The 18,271-nt window shown below is 47.7% G+C and overlaps 1 pseudogene; it reads right to left on the bottom strand.

The window, feature by feature from the left end:
- Positions 1-13,184: 13,184 nt before the first annotated feature.
- LOC141407685 (peptidyl-prolyl cis-trans isomerase A pseudogene) lies at positions 13,185-13,976 on the bottom strand (annotated as a pseudogene).
- Between the last annotated feature and the right edge of the window lie 4,295 nt (positions 13,977-18,271).

The raw sequence follows: 18,271 nt of genomic DNA, 5'->3' as shown, positions 1-18,271 counted from the left end.
ACAGAGTTTGGCTCCTGTCACCCAGGCTGGAGTGCAATGGTGGCACAATCTTGGCTCACTGCAACCTCCGCCTCCTGGGTTCAAATGATTCTCCTGCCTCAACCTCCCAAATAGCTGGGATTACAGGCACCCGCCACCATGTGCAGCTAATTTGTGAGATGGGGTTTCACCATGTTGGCCAAGCTGGTCTTGAACTTCTGACCTCAAGTGATCCACCCGCCTTGGCCTCCCAAAGTGCTGGGATTACAGGCGTGAGCCACTGCACCCAGCCCCACAGTGTTCTTTAAAGCGTATATACATAGGTCTAGATGTAATGAGTGTTAACACATAATGACAATTCTTTACATTGGCCACTAGACTTGTAAATAGTTTCATTTTTATAATATTTTATTTATTTATTTATATTTGTTGAGATAGGGTCTTATTTTATCACCCAGGCTGGAGTGCAATGGTGTGATCATAACTCACTGCAGCCTCGACCTCCCTGGTTCAATCGATCCCTCTACCTGAGCCTCCCAAGTAGCTGGGGCCACATCTGTGCACCACCACACCCAGCTAAGGCTGGCCTTGAACTCTTGGCCTCAAGCAGCCCTCCCACCTTGGCCTCCCAAAGTGCTGGGATTACAGGCATGAGTCACCACACCCAGCCTATAACAAAATGTTGTGAAATTTAACAAAATTTTCAAAAAAATGAGTTAAGATTTTCAGGTTCATTTAGATAATTTTATCTTAAAACTTCGATAGTCAATGATTATATTTCTTTTTATTTTTAATAGAAACATTGAATATCCTAGAAAGAAAAGAACTCTTGAAAATTATATGAAAATCATTTTCGGTTTTTATTGTTTTTATTTAATTTGTTGTTTTTTTTGTTGCTGTTGTTGTTGTTTTCTTGAGACAGAGTCTTGCTCTATTACTCAGGCTGGAGTGCAGTGGCGCAATCTTAGCTCACTGCAACTGCCGTCACTTGGGCTTAAGCAATTCTCCCACCTCAGCCTTCTGAGTAGCTAGGACTACATCTGTTCAGCACCATGCCCGGCTAATTTTTGTTTGCATCTTTATGTAGAGACGGGGTTTCACCATATTGCCCAGGCTGGTCTCAAACTCCTAAGCCCAAGCAATCCACCCAACTGCTGGGATTACAGGCGTGAGCCACCATGCCCGGCCTAATTTGGTTCTGATAAAGAATATGTTCATTCTTTTTTTCACTTTGAATTCAATGAGTCATTTTATTTTTGATCCTACAGAGCAGCACTGTCCAATAGAAATATAATGCAAGCCGTGTATACAATTTTAAATTTTTTAGTAGGCACATTCAAAAGCGTAAAAAGAGCCAGGCATAGTGGCACATGCCTGTAATCCCAGCTACTTGTGAGGCTGAGGTGGAAGGATCACTAGAACCCAGAGTTCGAGTCCAGCCTGGGCAACATAGTGAGACTCTATCTCCAAAAAAAAAAAAAAAAAAAAAAAGAAAGAAAGAAAGAAAAGAAAACCTAAATTAAACAGGTGAAATTAATTTTAAATAATACAAATTAAACAGGTGAAATTAATTTTAACAATACATTTTACAAGGCTGAGCATGGTGGCTTACGCTTGTAATCCCAGCACTTTGGGAAGCCGAGGTGGGCAGATCACCTGAGATCAGGAGTTTGAGACCAGCCATGACTAACATGGAGAAATCCCATCTCTATTAAAAATAAAAAATTAGCCAGGCATGGTGGCGCATGCCTGTAATCTCTGCTATGCGGGAGGCTGAGGCAGGAGAATCACCTGAACCAGGGAGGCAGAGGTTGCAGTGAGCCGAGATCATGCCATTGCTCTCCAGCCTGGGCAAACTCCATCTCAAAAACAAACAAATAAATAAATAATACATTTTGCAAAATCTGTCCCAAATATTATTTCAACATGTAATCAATATGAAAAACTAGATATTTGACATCATTTTTTATTTCACACTGTGTCTTTGAAATCTGTAAGTATTTTATACTTACAGCACATTTCAGTTTGGACCAGCCATCTTTCAAGAGCTTAGCAGCCCCGCAGTGCTGGTGGCCCCCATGCTGGACAGCCCAGGTCTAGATCAGTGAGAATGGGACAAGTCAGTGTGGTGACGGGACTATGGGACTATGGAGTGGGGACTTCCATTTGTCCTCCGCCCAGGCCTGACCTACCTTCTTCCCACCAGGAGGACCAATTTCCTCAGGTGTTTACAAACCTTCCCTCCTGCCCGCCTGGGTTGACCACAGTTCCTAAAGTCTAGGTGTGGGTGCCTTTGGAGGTTTCAGTGGCTCTCGAAGGAGTTTGCCAACAGCTGGCCTGGCCACATTTGCTGTGAAGCTGTCACTTTTGACTCTGATGACTGAGCTATGTGAGGACATTGTGTTTGGCGAGAAAGCCTAAGGGCCAAGGATATTTCTCTGAAATCGATACCTCTGTTTCTCTCTCTGGCTGTCAAAACACCTGGGAAAGCTGCTGTCAGTCTTCTACTGGGGGGCTCTGAAGCACTTAGGACCCACAGCAGGGGCTATGGGTAGGGGTCCTCACCAAATTCTGCCTTTCCCAAGGGATGAATGCTTTACTCAAGCCTGTCAGTGATATCAGCAAATCGGTCAATTGTGTCTCTATTAGCACCTCTGTCTGCATGCCAAAACTTGTTTATTTTACAGATAGATGGCTGTTTCCTCTTCACGGCCTGTTAGTGCATCAAAGTGACACTGATGAGGATTGACAGGGTGATTGCTTGTGTGGGGGAGGCAGGAGAGCAGAGGAGTGAAGGACGTGCACTTTCAAACGTAAGGAATTGGGTTCAAATCCTGCCTCTCCCACTTACCTCTGAGCTTTTGCAAATTCCTTAACTTTTCCAAGCTCATCTCTCTTTACGCTGGGCATAACAGGAACAGTAACAGGATCCACCTCTAGCGTTATGGTGCAGATTGAATAAGAAAATGCATATAAAGCTCTTGGCTTGTCCTAAGCAACCAATCTGTGCCAGTCACTCCTGTGCTTTTTCTTCCTTTCCCTCAACTCTGGTTCATTGTCTTAGCTCTGATTGGACTAAGAAATCCCTAAAGAGGATTAAATTGACAAACGAATGGGGGCTGAAATCTCCCCCTGGATTCAGCAGTTGACCCATGTGAGGCCCTACTCTGTGTCCAGGCCCTGTTCTAGAAGCAGCCAGCAGGCCAGGGAGGCAGGAAATCGGGACCCGTCAGGGTGAACTCACAGTCTGGTGAGGAAATGGACTCCTGAGCACAGGCTGGTGGCTCAGTGGATGTGGGCTGTGCCGGGGGTGCACATGGGGAAGGGCTGTCCCATAGAGCCGGGAGATTCCATAAAGACTGCTCGGAAGTGGCCAGTTTGGCACTGGATGGGAGTGTCCTGTGATAATGTGCTGGTCATCCATGAACCCAGTGGGCACTCAACAAGTCAAATACTTGTTGCACAGGAGTGATAGTATTCCAAACTGCCATGGGCCTTTTGTTCAGAGATAGACATTAGCCAGTCCGTGATTCTTTGGTTTTTTGTTCGTTTGTTTTTAGAGACAGGGTCTCGCTCTGTTGCCCAGGATAAAGTGCAGTGCTGTGATCAGAGCTCATGGCAGCCCTGAACTCCTGGGCTCAAACAATCCTCCTGCCTTAGCCTCCCCAGGAGCTAGGACTACTGATGTGCACCCCATGCCTGGCTAAGTGGGTTTTTTTTGTTTTGTTTTGTTTTTCGTTTTTTGTTTTTTAATTTTTTGTAGAGACAGGGTCTCACTTTGTGGCCCAGGCTAGTCTTGGACTCCCGGCCTCAAGCAATCATCCCTCTCAGCTTCCCAAAATTATAGGTGTAATTTTCATTACACCTCCTGAGATTACAGGTGCGAGCCACCACACCCAGCCAACCCATGATAGTTTCGTCATGACGGGTACCTTGAGCCAACCCCAGTTAAATTTCAGGGGCTTTATCTTGAAGAGAAAAAAGATGATAATGTATAGGCTGGACTGAGTTCAGTTTTAGGAAGGGGTTGATTTTGATAAATTGTGCAGAGAATCCTGTACTGGTCGGGAACCAGCAAGGAACAGAATTCACCAGGGTTTCTTTAAAACAATAAAATATTAATGAAGGGACTACATATGGAGTGTGAACAGGGTTAAGGGAATAAACAAGGAATGCTGCAGCACCCAGGAAGTAGCAACAGTGGAAAGCCATGGGATACAGATGTGGCTGTGCCCCAGCTTCAATCCAGCAGATAAAGACAACATTCTCGGGGACAGCAGAGCAACAAGGTGGAAGGAAGCTGGGTCCCTGCATGACCTTGTGGAGCCAAGTCACCTTACCAGTCTAGACTGCCCACCTACCTCTGTACAGTGACATGAGGGAGAAATAAGCAGCTGTCTGTTTAAGCCACTGTATTCTGGAGTCTCTGTTACAACAACTGGCCAGTGCCCTTATACGCTGAAAGGCCAATGCAGCTGGAATAGGGTGAGACAGGGTATGAGTGTTAGCAGATGAGGGCCAAGATCCCATAGGGCCCTGTAGGCCAAGGTAAAGAGTTTGGAATTTATTCTAGGGAGCGATGCTTACACGCTCTGATTTGCATTTGAAAAAGAACATTCTGGTTTGTGGAGAATGGAATACAGCGAACAAAAGTAGAGGCTGGGACACTAGTGAGGAGGTTATTCTAGATGTCCAGGCAAGAGTTGCTAGTTGCCTTGGTCAAGGGTGGTAGCAGCAGAGGTTGTGAGACGTAAATCAGATTCTGGATATGTTTTGATGGTGGATTATAAAGGATTGTCCGATGATTTTGACTTTGAGGGGTTTGTATGTTCAAGAATAAATGAAATAATACACAGTGCTTAACACAGGCCCTAGCACATAACCATTGTTGTTTTAAGAAAGACTTTCTAATCCCGCTGCTGTAGCTTTTCCCACAAGATGCTGGTGGGTTGGGTTAGCAAAGCAACTCACTACTTCGGGGTCTGGACACAAGGTCTGGGACTGTCCCTGAGGCCAGTTTCAGGAGGGAAGGATGTCTGCGGGCATGACCCAGGAACCTGAGAGACCCTCATGGCTGCAGTTGGGCTTGAAACCAGTCAAAAACTCACTCCCTCTACCCATTCCTATACAGCAAATAGTGACCCATTGCCTATCACGAGCTGAAAAGTACACTAGAATCTGAGTGAAAAGTACCAACAAGAGATGCTGTGCACTGCCCTCATGTTGCTGCTATTCTTTCCACTGGGATATGCAAAGAATGTGAGGTGTCTATTTTTCTTTGGCTCTTCTACCTTTCCCCACATGACCGGCCCCACCCTGCTGGGAACTGACGACATTTAAATTGCTAAATGATAATGCCACCGTCCCTTCGCAGTTAAAAGCTCAAGGGGGCCGAGTGCTGTGACTCATGTCTGTAACCTCAACACTTTGGGAAGCCAAGGTGGGAGGATCACTTGAGGCCAGGAGTTCAAGACCAATCTGGGCAACATCTCTACAAAAACAAAAAACAAACAAACAAACAAAAAACAAATATAAAAAGCCAGGCCGGGCGCAGTGGCTCACACCTGTAATCCCAGCACTTTGGGAGGCTGAGATGGGAAGATCACGAGGTCAGGAGATCGAGACCATCCTGGCTAACACGGTGAAACCCCATCTCTACTAAAAATACAAAAAAAATTAGCCAGGCTTGGTGGCGGGCGCCTATAGTCCCAGCTACTCGGGAGGCTGAGGCAGGAGAATGGCATGAACCCGGGAGGCGGAGCTTGCAGTGAGAAGAGATCACGCCACTGCACTCCAACCTGGGTGACAGATCGAAACTCCGTCTCAAAAACCAAAACAAAACAAAAAAACCCAGCCAGTTCTAGTGGTGCATGCCTGTAGTCCCAGCTACTCAGAAGACTGAGGTGGGTGGATCACTTGAGCCCAGAAGGTTGAAGTTGCAGTGAGCAGTGAACGCACCACTGCACTCCAGCCTGGGTAGCAATGAGACCCTGTCTTAACAACAGCAACAAACAAACAAACAACACCTCAAGCACTTCAAATTCCCTTCTCCTGCCCAAGATGTATTATGGATGACATCAAGGTTTATTGCAAGAAGCAAGGTGGTAAGAAGGCCTTGATGCTGTGAGCACCTTGAGTCTGACTGTTGCACACCTATGTTGGTGCAAAATGATCTTCTAGAAGCCTGAGTAAAGAGCAAAGTCCCCCTCTTTCAGTGTCTTCCTCGTTCTATATGGCACCCCCACCTACATTTGGGACACTGTCTTAGAGAAGGGAGGTCCTTCTTAGAGAAGAAGGTCTTCATAGACCTCTGTCGCTGCCCCTCCTCATCTCCCATCTTCTTCAAGCATCCTCTTTCTTTTCCTTTCTTACCAGAATATCTTCTCCTCTTGGCCTCCTCCTACTGGATGTGGTCTTCCTTTCCCATTTTTCTGAGACAATAATGACAAAATGAGTTCCAGGTAGGGTTGAAAGATTTACAAATAAATGGGTTTTTGTTTTTCGTTTTTCGAGATAGGGTCTTGCTCTGTCACCCAGGCTGGAATGCAGTGACATGATTGTGGGCGGCAAGTCACCCAGGTGCCGAAGCAAAAGATCGAGGGCACGAGCTGTTCCAGTATAATAAAATATATAAAATAAAAATAGTTATACTAGATGTCCATAATAGGTATGATTATATATGAATACATTAATCATTAGTTTGTAGCAATTACTCTTTATTCCAATATTATAATAATCCTTGCTCTACAGTTGTAACCTAGGAAGGGCCAGGCCATACAGAGATAGGAGCTGAGGGGACATAGTGAGAAGTGTGACCAGAAGACAAGTGTGAGCCTTCTGTCACGCCTGGACAGGGCCACTAGAGGGCTCCTTGGTCTAGTGGTAACGCCAGCATCTGGGAGGACGCCTGTTGCCAAGCAGACCGTGGTCTAGTGGTAGCATCAGTGTCAAGGAAAAACACCCGCTACTTAGCGGACCAGGAAAGGGAGTCTCCCTCTCCCTGGGGGAGTTTAGAGAAGACTCTACTCCGCCTCTTGTGGAAGGCCTGACATCAGGCCCGCCAGCAGTTATCCGGAGGCCTGACCATCTCCCTGTGATGCTGTGCTTCAGTGGTCATGCTCCTAGTCTGCCTTCATGTTCCATCCTATACACCTGGCTCTCCCTTTTAGATAACAGTAGCAAATTAGTGAAAGTACTAAAAGTCTCTGATATGCAGAAATAATGGCGTAAGCTGTCTCTCTCTCTCTCCTCTCTTTCTCTCTGCCTCGGCTGCCAGGCAGGGAGGGGCCCTCTGTCCAGTGGACGCGTGGCCCACGTGACCTTACCTATCACTGGAGATGGCTCACACTCCTTACCCTGCCCCTTTGTCTTGTGTCCAGTGAATGTCAGCACAGCCTGGCGTTCAGAGCCACTGCCGGTCTCCGCGTCTTGGTGGTTGTGGTCCCCCGGGCCCAGCTGTCTTTTCTTTTATCTCTTTGTCTTGCGTCTTTATTTCTACAATCTCTTGTCTCTGCACACGGGGAGAAAAACCCACCAACCCTGTGGGGCTGGACCCTACACATGATCACAGCTGACTGCAGCCTCGACCTCTCAGGCTCAAGCAATCCTCCCACCTCAGCCTCCTGAGTAGCTAGGACTACAGGCATGCGCCACCACACCTGGCTACTTTTTTCCTTTATTTTTTGTAAAGATGGGGGTCTCACTTTGTTGCCCAGGCTGGTCTTGAACTCCTAGTCTCAAGTGATCCTCCCACCTCGGTCTCCCAAAGTGCTGGGATTGCAGGCATGAGCCACTGCACCGGCCTACAAATGCATTTTTAATGTTAAGTTGTGCCATGCTTCTTTGGGACATATTTATGTTAAAAAAATTATCTGTTGCTTATCTGAAACTCGAATTTAACTGGGTGTCCTGTATTTTATCTGGCAACCCTACTTCTAGAGAACTTAATTGTCAGGGAGAGGAATGAAAAGCACAGCCATTCAGTATTTTCAAAATATTATGCTTGATACAGGGCTTACCGCCTTCTGGCCTCTTGGCTGGACAGACTTAGACAGGCTTCAGAAAGAAGGAGATTTCCCCCTACCTTCCCCCCTAGCATGGGCTATTCTCAGTTCCTTAGAGGAGCCCATTATGTCTGTTGTGTGTGAGGAGGGTGGGGTTCGGGGGAGGATGGAGGAATCAACTCTGGCTTTCTGCCCTTCCTCCCCCAATCACACCAGGCAGAGTTCCCTGGGTTGTGGGTAGCGCCATCCTGTAGGCAAAGCAATTGCTTACCTAGGATTTTATGAGGACATTTTTATTGAGCTATAATTGAAAAAAAATTCCAAGACACTCCAGATTTTTCTCATAAGCCTGCTTCAGGCATACATGCGTGTGTGTGTGTGTGTGTGTGTGTGTGCATGTATGAACATGCATATACTTTGGCCAGACCACACCAGAGTCTTTGTTGAAAAAGTGAGGAGGTTTCATGGAAGGCATTTTACTTTTCTCTCCTTTTCTCTAAATTAAGGATCAGAATAAAGATCAGTAGGGATTCTGGAGAGCCTGCAAGAATCTTTTCATTAAGCAAATACTGTAGTAGTTGGAGAATCTGAGTGTTACGTAGGAGGGCTGCACTGGTCATGACAGCCTAATATCCTAATGGAAGTTGACAACCACAGTTAGGAAATCTATAATAGAATGCAGAGCCTGTTATCTCTGTGAAACTGCTTGGCAAAAGTTTGTAAATCATATACATATATTTAAAAGAATGTGAAGTAAAGCCAGATGAGGGTCTTTTAGAAACTGGCTGACTGTAATGGCCCTGTTATGTCCTCCTGCCTCACCCATGCACCTCTCCCCTACTGCTGTTCTGAGAAGCTGCAGGAAAAGACAACCTCTCTTGGGGTCTGTGTGACGAGCCCTCCCACCGCCCACTCGGGAATTGGAGATACAGGTCTTCCTTCTGTGCCCTTGGTTGTCTCAGCAGAAGGAGAGATGCTCAAGCTTGTACTGAGCACCTACTATATGCCAGGCACTGAGTTGCTTCGTTATTTCCACCCTCCCAGCAGGGCTGCGCAAGGCTGTTAATCCTGCTCACTTTGACACTTGAGGAACCTGAAGCTCAGAGGAGTTCAATATCTCCTCAGGCTCACACAGCTGGTCACATGATGGTCGCAGCTCCTGGTCGCAGCTCCTAGTCTCAGGAGGAGTCGCAGTGAAAACCCAAGTCCACTCGCGTCCAAGGCCTGGTTCTTCCTACCTTTCAGTTCCTGCCCCCAGGCAGTGGTGCAGCTTGGTGGTGGCGGTGTGCAGGTGGCGGGGTGTATTATGATCTCCTTGCTGAAGACATGTCTCTGCTTTTCAAGAGGGACAACGCTGGATGGAGAGTGAGTGAGATTGGGCCACATACCTCTGTGTGGTGCCCATTTCTGGGACAGACCTGGATCCGTTGACCTGCCATCCTTCCAAAGGTGCTCCCTCTCTTCAGGTGGTGCCCATGGTCTGATCAAGTTTCAATAAGTGAATGATGAAGTTATTTCAGATGCCACAAGGTGGACCCCCACTCAAGTGACCTCAAAGATTCATGAGTAACACACTTAAGAGCAAGGACTCTGCTGGGCAATGGGAGTGCCTCCCGGCATGGCCCGTGGCTCCCTGGCCGGCTCTGCATGGGTTCTCAAGCGCAGACTGCTCTGCCTCCCAGCACTCTAGTTACGGGGACTCGGCTCTCCTCTGCTTTGGCTCTGAGGTTCCTGTGGCTGCAGCTGCCTGCCTCTGGTTCTTGGTGACTTCTTTCTGCTGCCTTCCTGGCTCCTGCTTCCTGATCTCTCTCTGCAGGCCCCTCCCCACCCAACCTGCCATCTCTGACTCCATCTCCCATTCAAACTCTCCCAGAGAGTGCCTCATTGGGTGGGCAATCCCCCATCCTGTCAATGGCAGCTCTTACATGAAAGGGCTTCACAGGTCTCTGGCTACCTGTGGGTCAGGAGACAGAATGGTTAAGAATAGGTTTGGGGTAAGTAACGGAGACTTGAAAAATGGTGGCTTAAACCAGATAATCATTTATCTCTCGCTTGGAGGGCAGAGGCAGTCCAGGATGAGCAGGGAGCCCCGCACTCACATTCATACTCCAGACAGCACCATGGAGGGTTTTTTTGTTTGTTTTTGTTTTTTGAGACAGAGTCTCCCTCTGTCGCCCAGGCTGGAGTACAGTGGCACCATCTCAGTTTACTGCAACCTCCCCCTCCAGGGTTCAAACAATTCTTCTGCCTCAGACTCCCTAGTAGCTGGGACTACAGGCACCCACTACCATGGCTGGCTTATTTTTGTGCTTTTAGTGAAGACAGGGTTTCATCATGTTGGCCAGGCTGGTCTTGAACTCCTGACCTCAGGTGATCTACCCGCCTCGGCCTAGACTTTCCGTTTTAAAGAGACTTTTCAGAAGTTCCACACAAGAATTCCGCTTATATCTCATCGGCCAGAATGTAGTCACTTGGTCACACCTGCAAGGAGACTGGGAGATGTTCTACTTTAGCTGGGTTCACGGCCACCCAGCTAACACTCAAGGCTCTTTGCCAAAGTAAAGGGGAGAATGAATATTGGGAGGCAAGTAGAAGTCGTTACCCAGCTCCAGACAAAGATTCTTGGCTTGACCAACTTCAGTCAGGCTCCGTAACCTTCTCCTAGGCCCATCTGTGCACTTCCTGGTAAAATCAAGTTTTAGCAACAACCCCGCTAAGTCCGTTTATCAGGAACTCCTCCCTGCCCCTGCCCCCCTGCATATCTGATCATATCTCCTCATCCACCCTTCTTCAGGTGATATCCAGCCATCCTGGCCTGTTTTCAGCAAAAATCCTGTTAGGCTGGTTTAGCCAATAGCCTCTTAGTCCTGATATTTCCTCTTGGTAATTTTCCTTCCACTAATTCTACCCCTCTCATTGTCTATAAATTCCCGCTTGCCCATGCTGTATTCAGAGTTGAGCCCAATCTCTTCTTCCCTCTGCAAAATCCTACTGCCGTGGTCCCCACACCCATCTCGCTGGTCCTGAAGTCTTCCTTTCTGTGCTTTAAAAAGCATCACTAATTTTTTTTTTTTTTTAACAGGGCCCATCCTGATGCAGCCATCTCTGGCTAGGACAACAGATCCACCCTGTAAAGAGTTTGTGAGGCCAGGAATCCCTCAGAAAGGGGTGCTGTCACGGTGGGTGCCTTGCACAGGCTGGACAGAGTGCTCATTCATATTCATGTGGCATGGCTGAGAAGGAACCCGGAGAGTCCCTTCATCCCACTCCCAAGCTTCCCCCTTAGCACTGCTGCCTGCAAGTTCATCACTCAAGTAAAGTGATGCCTTCTCCAGCATTCCTTTTAGAGTGTGCCCCTTATCCTGGGCCCTCCCTCACAATCACTATCAAAGTCAGGATGGTCCTAGCAATCACTATCACTAAGCTGCAGCCCACAAGCCTAGTCTGATGGGGTCCTAATCATGGGTCCCAGGAGCCCCATCACAGGCTCAGAGAGTCCAGGAGGCAAAGCCCGAACACCTGCACAGGTGTGAAAGGGGAAGGGCTCTGAGGAGGGAGCGGGAGGGTGGGGGTGGGGGAAGAATGGGCTGATGGAAGGCTCTGAAGTAGCAGCCGGAGTGCAGAAAATCTCAGAGGAGGGGAAATGCTAGCAGCTCCCAAGGAGAGAGACCAGGCTGACCTGACATCATAGGCTCAGGAAGCACAGATGAGGAGATGAATGCAGACACCTGGGGGAATGAGCTGAGAAAAGCAGAGTGATCTGAGGCAAAGGAGAATAATGGTGGCGGTTCCTCCTGCTTGGTAGGGAGGGCAGTACCTGGGGAGGACATCATGGGGTGGGCCAGTTCCCCTTGAGTTTTCTGCAACCAAGTTTCCCCTAAGGCCTCCCCGGCTACAGAGTCCACACTGCAGCTGGCCTCCCCACCCCGGGGCAGAAAGCAGAGGAGTCAGCCATCAAGGCCTGGCTCTGAGCTAGAGGCCAGCAGAACCCCCAGGAGGCCTTGCCAAGGGCAGGAAGGAGGTCTCGGGACTCTCAGCAGAAGTTTATTGCCCTGGGAGGAAGGTAGGGTAGCTGGAGCTTAGGAAAGAGCTAGGGGTATGGATGAGGAGCAAGGAAAGTTTTTATTTCTGGTAGCCTCTCCACCCTCCCCATCTCAAGGCCTTTGCCACCAATATCCCCCTTGGGTCCCTAACATCTTTCCTGGTCTCCAGTGGGGCTCTATTGCCATCTTCATTCCTCTGGAGACACAGGGCCTCTCATCTGCATGCACTCAGCACGGGAAGATGCATGTGGTCACCCTGTCCCTTCATCACACACGTGCTCCTCTGGAGGCTAATGTAGTGGCTACAAGCCAGGGCTGCTGGTCAGACCTGGCTCTGCACCTGTGCTGGTTACCCACTGATGTATAACAGACTACCCCCAAAACTTAGTGACTCCAAACAAGAGCATTCTCTGATACCTCATTTTCGGTCAGTAATTCAGGAGGGTTCAGTAAACAATTTTGCTGTTCCGTGTGGCATTGACAGAGGTCACTCTGTGGTATTTCACTGGCAGATGTGCTGGTCTGGAGTGACCGAGAAAGGGTCACTCAAATGTCTAATGTCTGGGCTCAGTGAGGCTGTCAACCAGTTGGCCTACCCATGACCACTCCAGCATGGCAGAGTGGGGCACAGGCCGGCTTCTCACAGGGTGTCTGGTGACCCAGACAGCATATTGCAAGTGACCCAGGCAGAAGATGCAAAGTGTCTTATGACAGCCTCAGAAGCCCCAGAATGCCGCTTCCGCTGAATTCACCCGGCCAGCAAGTCACTAAGGCCGATCTAGAATGGAGGCTCAGGAAGTGTTTAAGAACACAGGTTCACTGACCGAGTTGGTCGTATGATTCTACCCTGCTAGCTAAGTGACCCAAGAAGTTTACTTAAGCTCTTTAAGCTTCAGTTTTCTTATCTGTAGAAAGGGAATAACAACAATATCTACCTCTTAGGGTTTATGAGAGTTTAATTATATATACATATATATAATTTCTAAATTAATATAAATGTAAAAATTATAAATACATATACATTACACGTGTGTATGTGTATGTACATATTTTGTTTGGTTTTTTTGGTATTTAGTTTTTATTTCATAATCATAAACTTAACCCAACTCTGCAATCCAGCTAGGCATGGAAGGGAACAAGGAAAACACGTAACCCAAAGGGAACTGCAGCGAGAGCGCAAAGACGATAGGATACTGTGAGCAAATGGGGTAGTGGGTGCTCTCCTGAGCTACGGAAAGAATGGTCCGGTGGTGAACATAAAGCACAAGTCAAACTTATTAGAACTGTCCACAGTCAGCACTGCTGATCCTCTTGCTGGTCCTGCCATTCCTGGACCCTCCATGGCCTCCACAATATTCATGCCTTCTTTCACCTTGCCAAGGGCCACACACTCGCCATCCAACCACTCAGTCTTGGCAGTGCAGATGAAAAACTGGGAACCGTTTATGTTGGGTCCAGCATTTGCCATGGACAAGATGCCAGGACCTGTCTGCTTTAGGATGAAATTCTCGTCATCAAATTTCTCCCTGTAGATGGACTCGCCACCAGTGCCATTATGGCGTATGAAGTCACCACTCTGGCACATAAACCCTGGAATAATTCTGTGAAAGCAGGAACCCTTGCAACCAAATCCTTTCTTTCCAGTGCTCAGAGCACAAAAGTTTTCTGCTGTCTTTGGAAATTTGTCTGCAAACAACTCGAAGGAGACACAGCCTAAGGGCTCGCGGCGATGTCGAAGAACACGGTGGGGTTGACCGTGGCTGATGGTACAGGGCTCCCGGCAGTGGCGGTGGCATCTGCAAAGCCTGTTTTTGTGTTTTTTAATGCCCGCTGTAGAAAGCTCATGATCACCAATATCTGCAGTTTCCTCTTCTTTTTAGGCACCACCCTAGACTATTTCCCGGCTTCCCCTGCATTTAGGTGTGGCCATGTGACTGGTTCTGGCCCATGGAACTTGAGGGGGAGTGGTAGACCTGGCCTCCATTCCTCCATGCTCACTCTCCTAGCCCTCCATCAACCTGTGTTGTGAATAAAAAATAAAGCACGGCCTGGCCAGGCGCAGTGGCTCATGCCTGTCATCCCAGCACTTTGGGAGGCCAAGGCGGGAGGATCGCTTGAGCCCAGGAATTTGGCACCAGTGTGGTAACATAGGGAGACCCTGTCTCTACAAAAACTCAGCTGCTCATGGTGGCATGTGCCTGTGGTCCCAACTACTCAGGAGGCTGAGGTGGGAGGACCCCTGAGCCCAGAAAGTCGAGGCTGCAATGAGCTGTGATCGTACCACTACACCCCAGTCTGGGCACCAGAGTGATACGCTATCTCAAAAATAAAAATATTAATCAATAAATAAAAGTATTGTTGAATTTAAGTCAATGAGGTTTTGGGGCTGTCCGAGCCATTGGCCTAGGCTGACTGACTAAGGCACGGGTAGATAATAAAGTTCTCAATCACTGCTAGCTGCTGTTCAGGCCTAATCTCCCTGTTCCTGTGTTCTCACCCATAAAATGGTATTCACACGACCCACCCTACAGGATTGTGAAGAGTGAAAGAAATGATGGAGAGTATAACTCACTGGCTTAGCTTCTCTTCAACATGGTCATTTTATCTAAATACTACCAACTGAGTCATCATTACCTTTTTTCTTAAGCAAGATTATTTTTAATATAGCCTCTTTAAGGTTTTACTTTTATTTATTTATTTTTTGGAGACCGAGTCTTGCTCTGTCACCCAGGCTGAAATACAGTGGCGCAATCTTGGCTCACTGCAGCCTCTGCCTCCCAGGTTCAAGCAATTCTTGTGTCTCAGCCTCCCAAGTAGCTGGAACTACAGATATGCGCCACCACGCCCTGCTAATTTTTGTATTTTTAGTAGAGAGAGGGTTTCACCATGTTGGCCAGGCTGGTCTCCAACTCTTGACCTCAAGTGATCCATCTGCCTTGGCTCCCCAAAGTGCTGGGATTACAGGCGTGAGCCACCGCGCCCAGCCCAGAATACTTCCTAAACTCCATTTGACTTGATGGTTTCCAAACCTAAATATAGAGTAGGATGTTCCTAATTTAGAAGTTAGTAGATTCATTTATTTTTAATTTTTAAGGTAATGAAGTATTTTTTAAAATATAAAAAATCATGTAATAAACACCTATATTCCCATGACTCCATAAATATGGTCAAATCTTAACATTTTGCTGTATTTGATATGTGATTTTTTTTTCCTTTCTTTTTTGGAGACAGGGTCCCACTCTGTCACCCAGGCTGGATGCAGTGGTGCAATCACAGCTTGGCTCACTGTAGCCTATACCTCCTGGGCTCTGATTCGTGTGTTTTCAAAAGACATAAAACATTATGGATGAAATTTGGAAAAAAAATTGTTTCTAAAGAACTTGGCACAGTGCTGGCATATGCAAAACAGTTGGTAATTGTCAGCTAATTTTTTTATTTTTGAAATAATTTTAGATTTACAGCAGACTTACAAAGATAGCAAGAGACATTTCTTGTGTGTCCACTCAGCTTTCTCTGATATTAGCTTCTTACATAACCTTGCTACATTTATCAAAGAAATTAACATTCCTATAACACTATTAACTAAACCACAAACTTTATTCAGATTTCACCAGTTTTTCCACTTACGTCCTTTTTCTGTTCCAGGATCCAATCCAAGGCCAGGTGCGGTGGCTCACTCCTGTAATCTCAGCACTTTGGGAGGCTGAGGCAGGCAGTTCATTTGAGGTCAGGAATTAGAGACCAGCCTGACCAACATGGTGAAACCCTGTCTCTACTAAAAAATAATAATAAATAAATAAATAAATAAATAAATAAATAAATAAAAAATATGCCGGGCACAGTGGCTCACACCTGTAATCCCAGCACTTTGGGAGGCCAAGGTGGGCAGATCACCCGAGGTCAGGAGTTCAAGACCAGCCCAGCCAACATGGTGAAACCCTGTTCCTATTAAAAATACAAAAAATAACTGGGCGCAGTGGCTCAAGCCTGTAATCCCAGCACTTTGGGAGGCTGAGATGGGTGGATCACGAGGTCAGGAGATCGAGACCATCCTGGCTAACACAGTGAAACCCTGTCTCTACTAAAAAATACAAAAAACTAGCCGGGCGAGGTGGCGGGCGGCTGTAGTCCCAGCTACTCGGGAGGCTGAGGCAGAAGAATGGCGTAAACCTGGAAGGCAGAGCTTGCAGTGAGCTGAGATCCGGCCGCTGCACTCCAGCCTGGGCGACAGAGTGAGACTCTGTCTCAAAAAAAGAAGAAAAAAAATACAAAAAACAGCCAGGTGTGATGGCAGGCACCTGTAATCCCAGATACTCAGAAGGCTGAGGCAGGAGAATCACTTGAAACTGGGAGGTGGAAGTTGCAGTGAGCTGAGATTGTGCCACTGCACTCCAGTCTGGGTGACAGAGTGAGACTCTGTCTCAAAACAAAAGCAAACAAACAAACAAAAAAAAAACCCCAGGATCCAATCCAGGACACCATCTTGCCTTTAAGTCAGCTAATTTTTACTCATTCATCCATTCATTCAATGCACTGAGAATGCTGCCAGCTTTCAGTCCAAGACTGGCGCGCCAGTACTATGTGCTGTGATGATGATTGATCACAGCTATCATTTATCTATGTATTTTATTATTTTTATAAATGAGATGAGGTCTTGCTGTGTTGCCCAAGCTGGTCTCGAACTCTTGGGCTCAGGTGATCCTCCTGCCTTGGCCTCCCAAAGTGCTGGGATTACAGGCGTGAAGCACTGCACCTGGCCACAGCTGCCATTTCTGGGAACTCACCACATATTGTGCAAAGCACTTTCTATATGCCCCACTTAATCCTTACAGCCATCCTATGTGGTGGCTGTCATTAATCCCATGTTATGGATAGGGAAACTGAGGTATGGAGAGATTAACTGAGATAATCCATCTGACAAAGGGAAGAAGTAGGATTTGAACCCAAAGAGTCTGGCTCTAAAGTCATGCTCCTCACAATACACCACTTCTTTCACAAGGCTGCTCTATACAAGAGGGAGATATGTTATTACAGCCTTCCCTGGGTGAGAGTGGCAGGCAGGAAGTTATCCCAGAGGAGGTGCCAGCCTAGAGCTCGGCCTTGATTTCCTCAGTACTTGGGGAATATTTGGCTTTCCCTCCACCTGCCTCCTCATGGCTTCTTTCAATCTCCCCCTGCAGCCCCAGATTCTGCACCCAATCCACAGAGCTCCAAGAAGGTGACTTGCTGGAACCCAAGCCCCAGGCCCAGAGTCTGGCTCTGTCGCAGCCGCAGTGCATCTACCCCAGCCAGCAGGGGCAGGCTGCCCGTACTCAGATGAGGATGACTGGCTTCTGGAGCCACTACCTTGGGTCCCACTGATGGTGCATGAGTAAGAAACAGCAACAAGCACTGAGTTGTCAGGTGGAGGAGGGACCCAAGGGAGTTGGGAGTGGGGAGGTGGGGCTACTGAACTGGGACGGGCTTTGTCTGCTCTAGAGAGTCATAGACTCCATCAACCCCAGGATGAATTGAGAACAGTCTTCCATTCCTAGGGTGGGGAGCCCAGGAGTGTTTGCACCTGCCTGGTGGGGGCTGGGCCCTGTGACTAAGCTGGACACAGCAGCACCAGTCCTCCCGCCATCCTCCACCTAAGACATATGTCTGCCCTCTGGAAAAGACTCAGAGAGCACCTGAGGCAGCCAACAGCAACGTGGGATTGGGACCAAGTGTTGCAGAGAACTGGGAGAGCAGAAACACTGCAGGAGAGAGGAGGCAGAGGATGGACCCCTGAGAAAACTTGATATTGAAGGGCCAGCCAAAGAAGGCAAGGGGCCAGGTGCAGTGGCTCACACCTGTAATCCCAGCACTTTGGAAGACTGAGGCAGGAAAAATCACTTGAGTCCAGGAGTTCAAGAGCAGCCTGGACAACATAGTGAGACCTCATCTCTACAAAGAAATTTAAAAATTAACTGGGTGTGGTGGCTCACGCCTGTGGTCCCAGCTACTTGGGAGGCTGAGATGAAAGGATTGCTCGAGCTAGGGTACAGGATTCAAGAGTGCAGTGAGCTGACTGTGCCACTGCACTCCAGCCTGGGCCACAGAGTGAGATCCTATCTCAAAACAACCAGAAACCCCAAATACACACACACAAAAACAGAGGAGACAAGACCTCACTAAGAGCAGCCAGAGAGGTAGAGGAAAGCTGCCTATTTAATCCTTATAAATACCCTGGGTTTTTATGAGGTATTTACATGTGAGGAAGCT

This window comes from Macaca fascicularis, chromosome 9, assembly GCF_037993035.2.
Source record: "Macaca fascicularis isolate 582-1 chromosome 9, T2T-MFA8v1.1".
Taxonomy (NCBI): Eukaryota; Metazoa; Chordata; class Mammalia; order Primates; family Cercopithecidae; genus Macaca; species Macaca fascicularis.
This window is presented reverse-complemented; position numbering and strand designations above follow the sequence as displayed.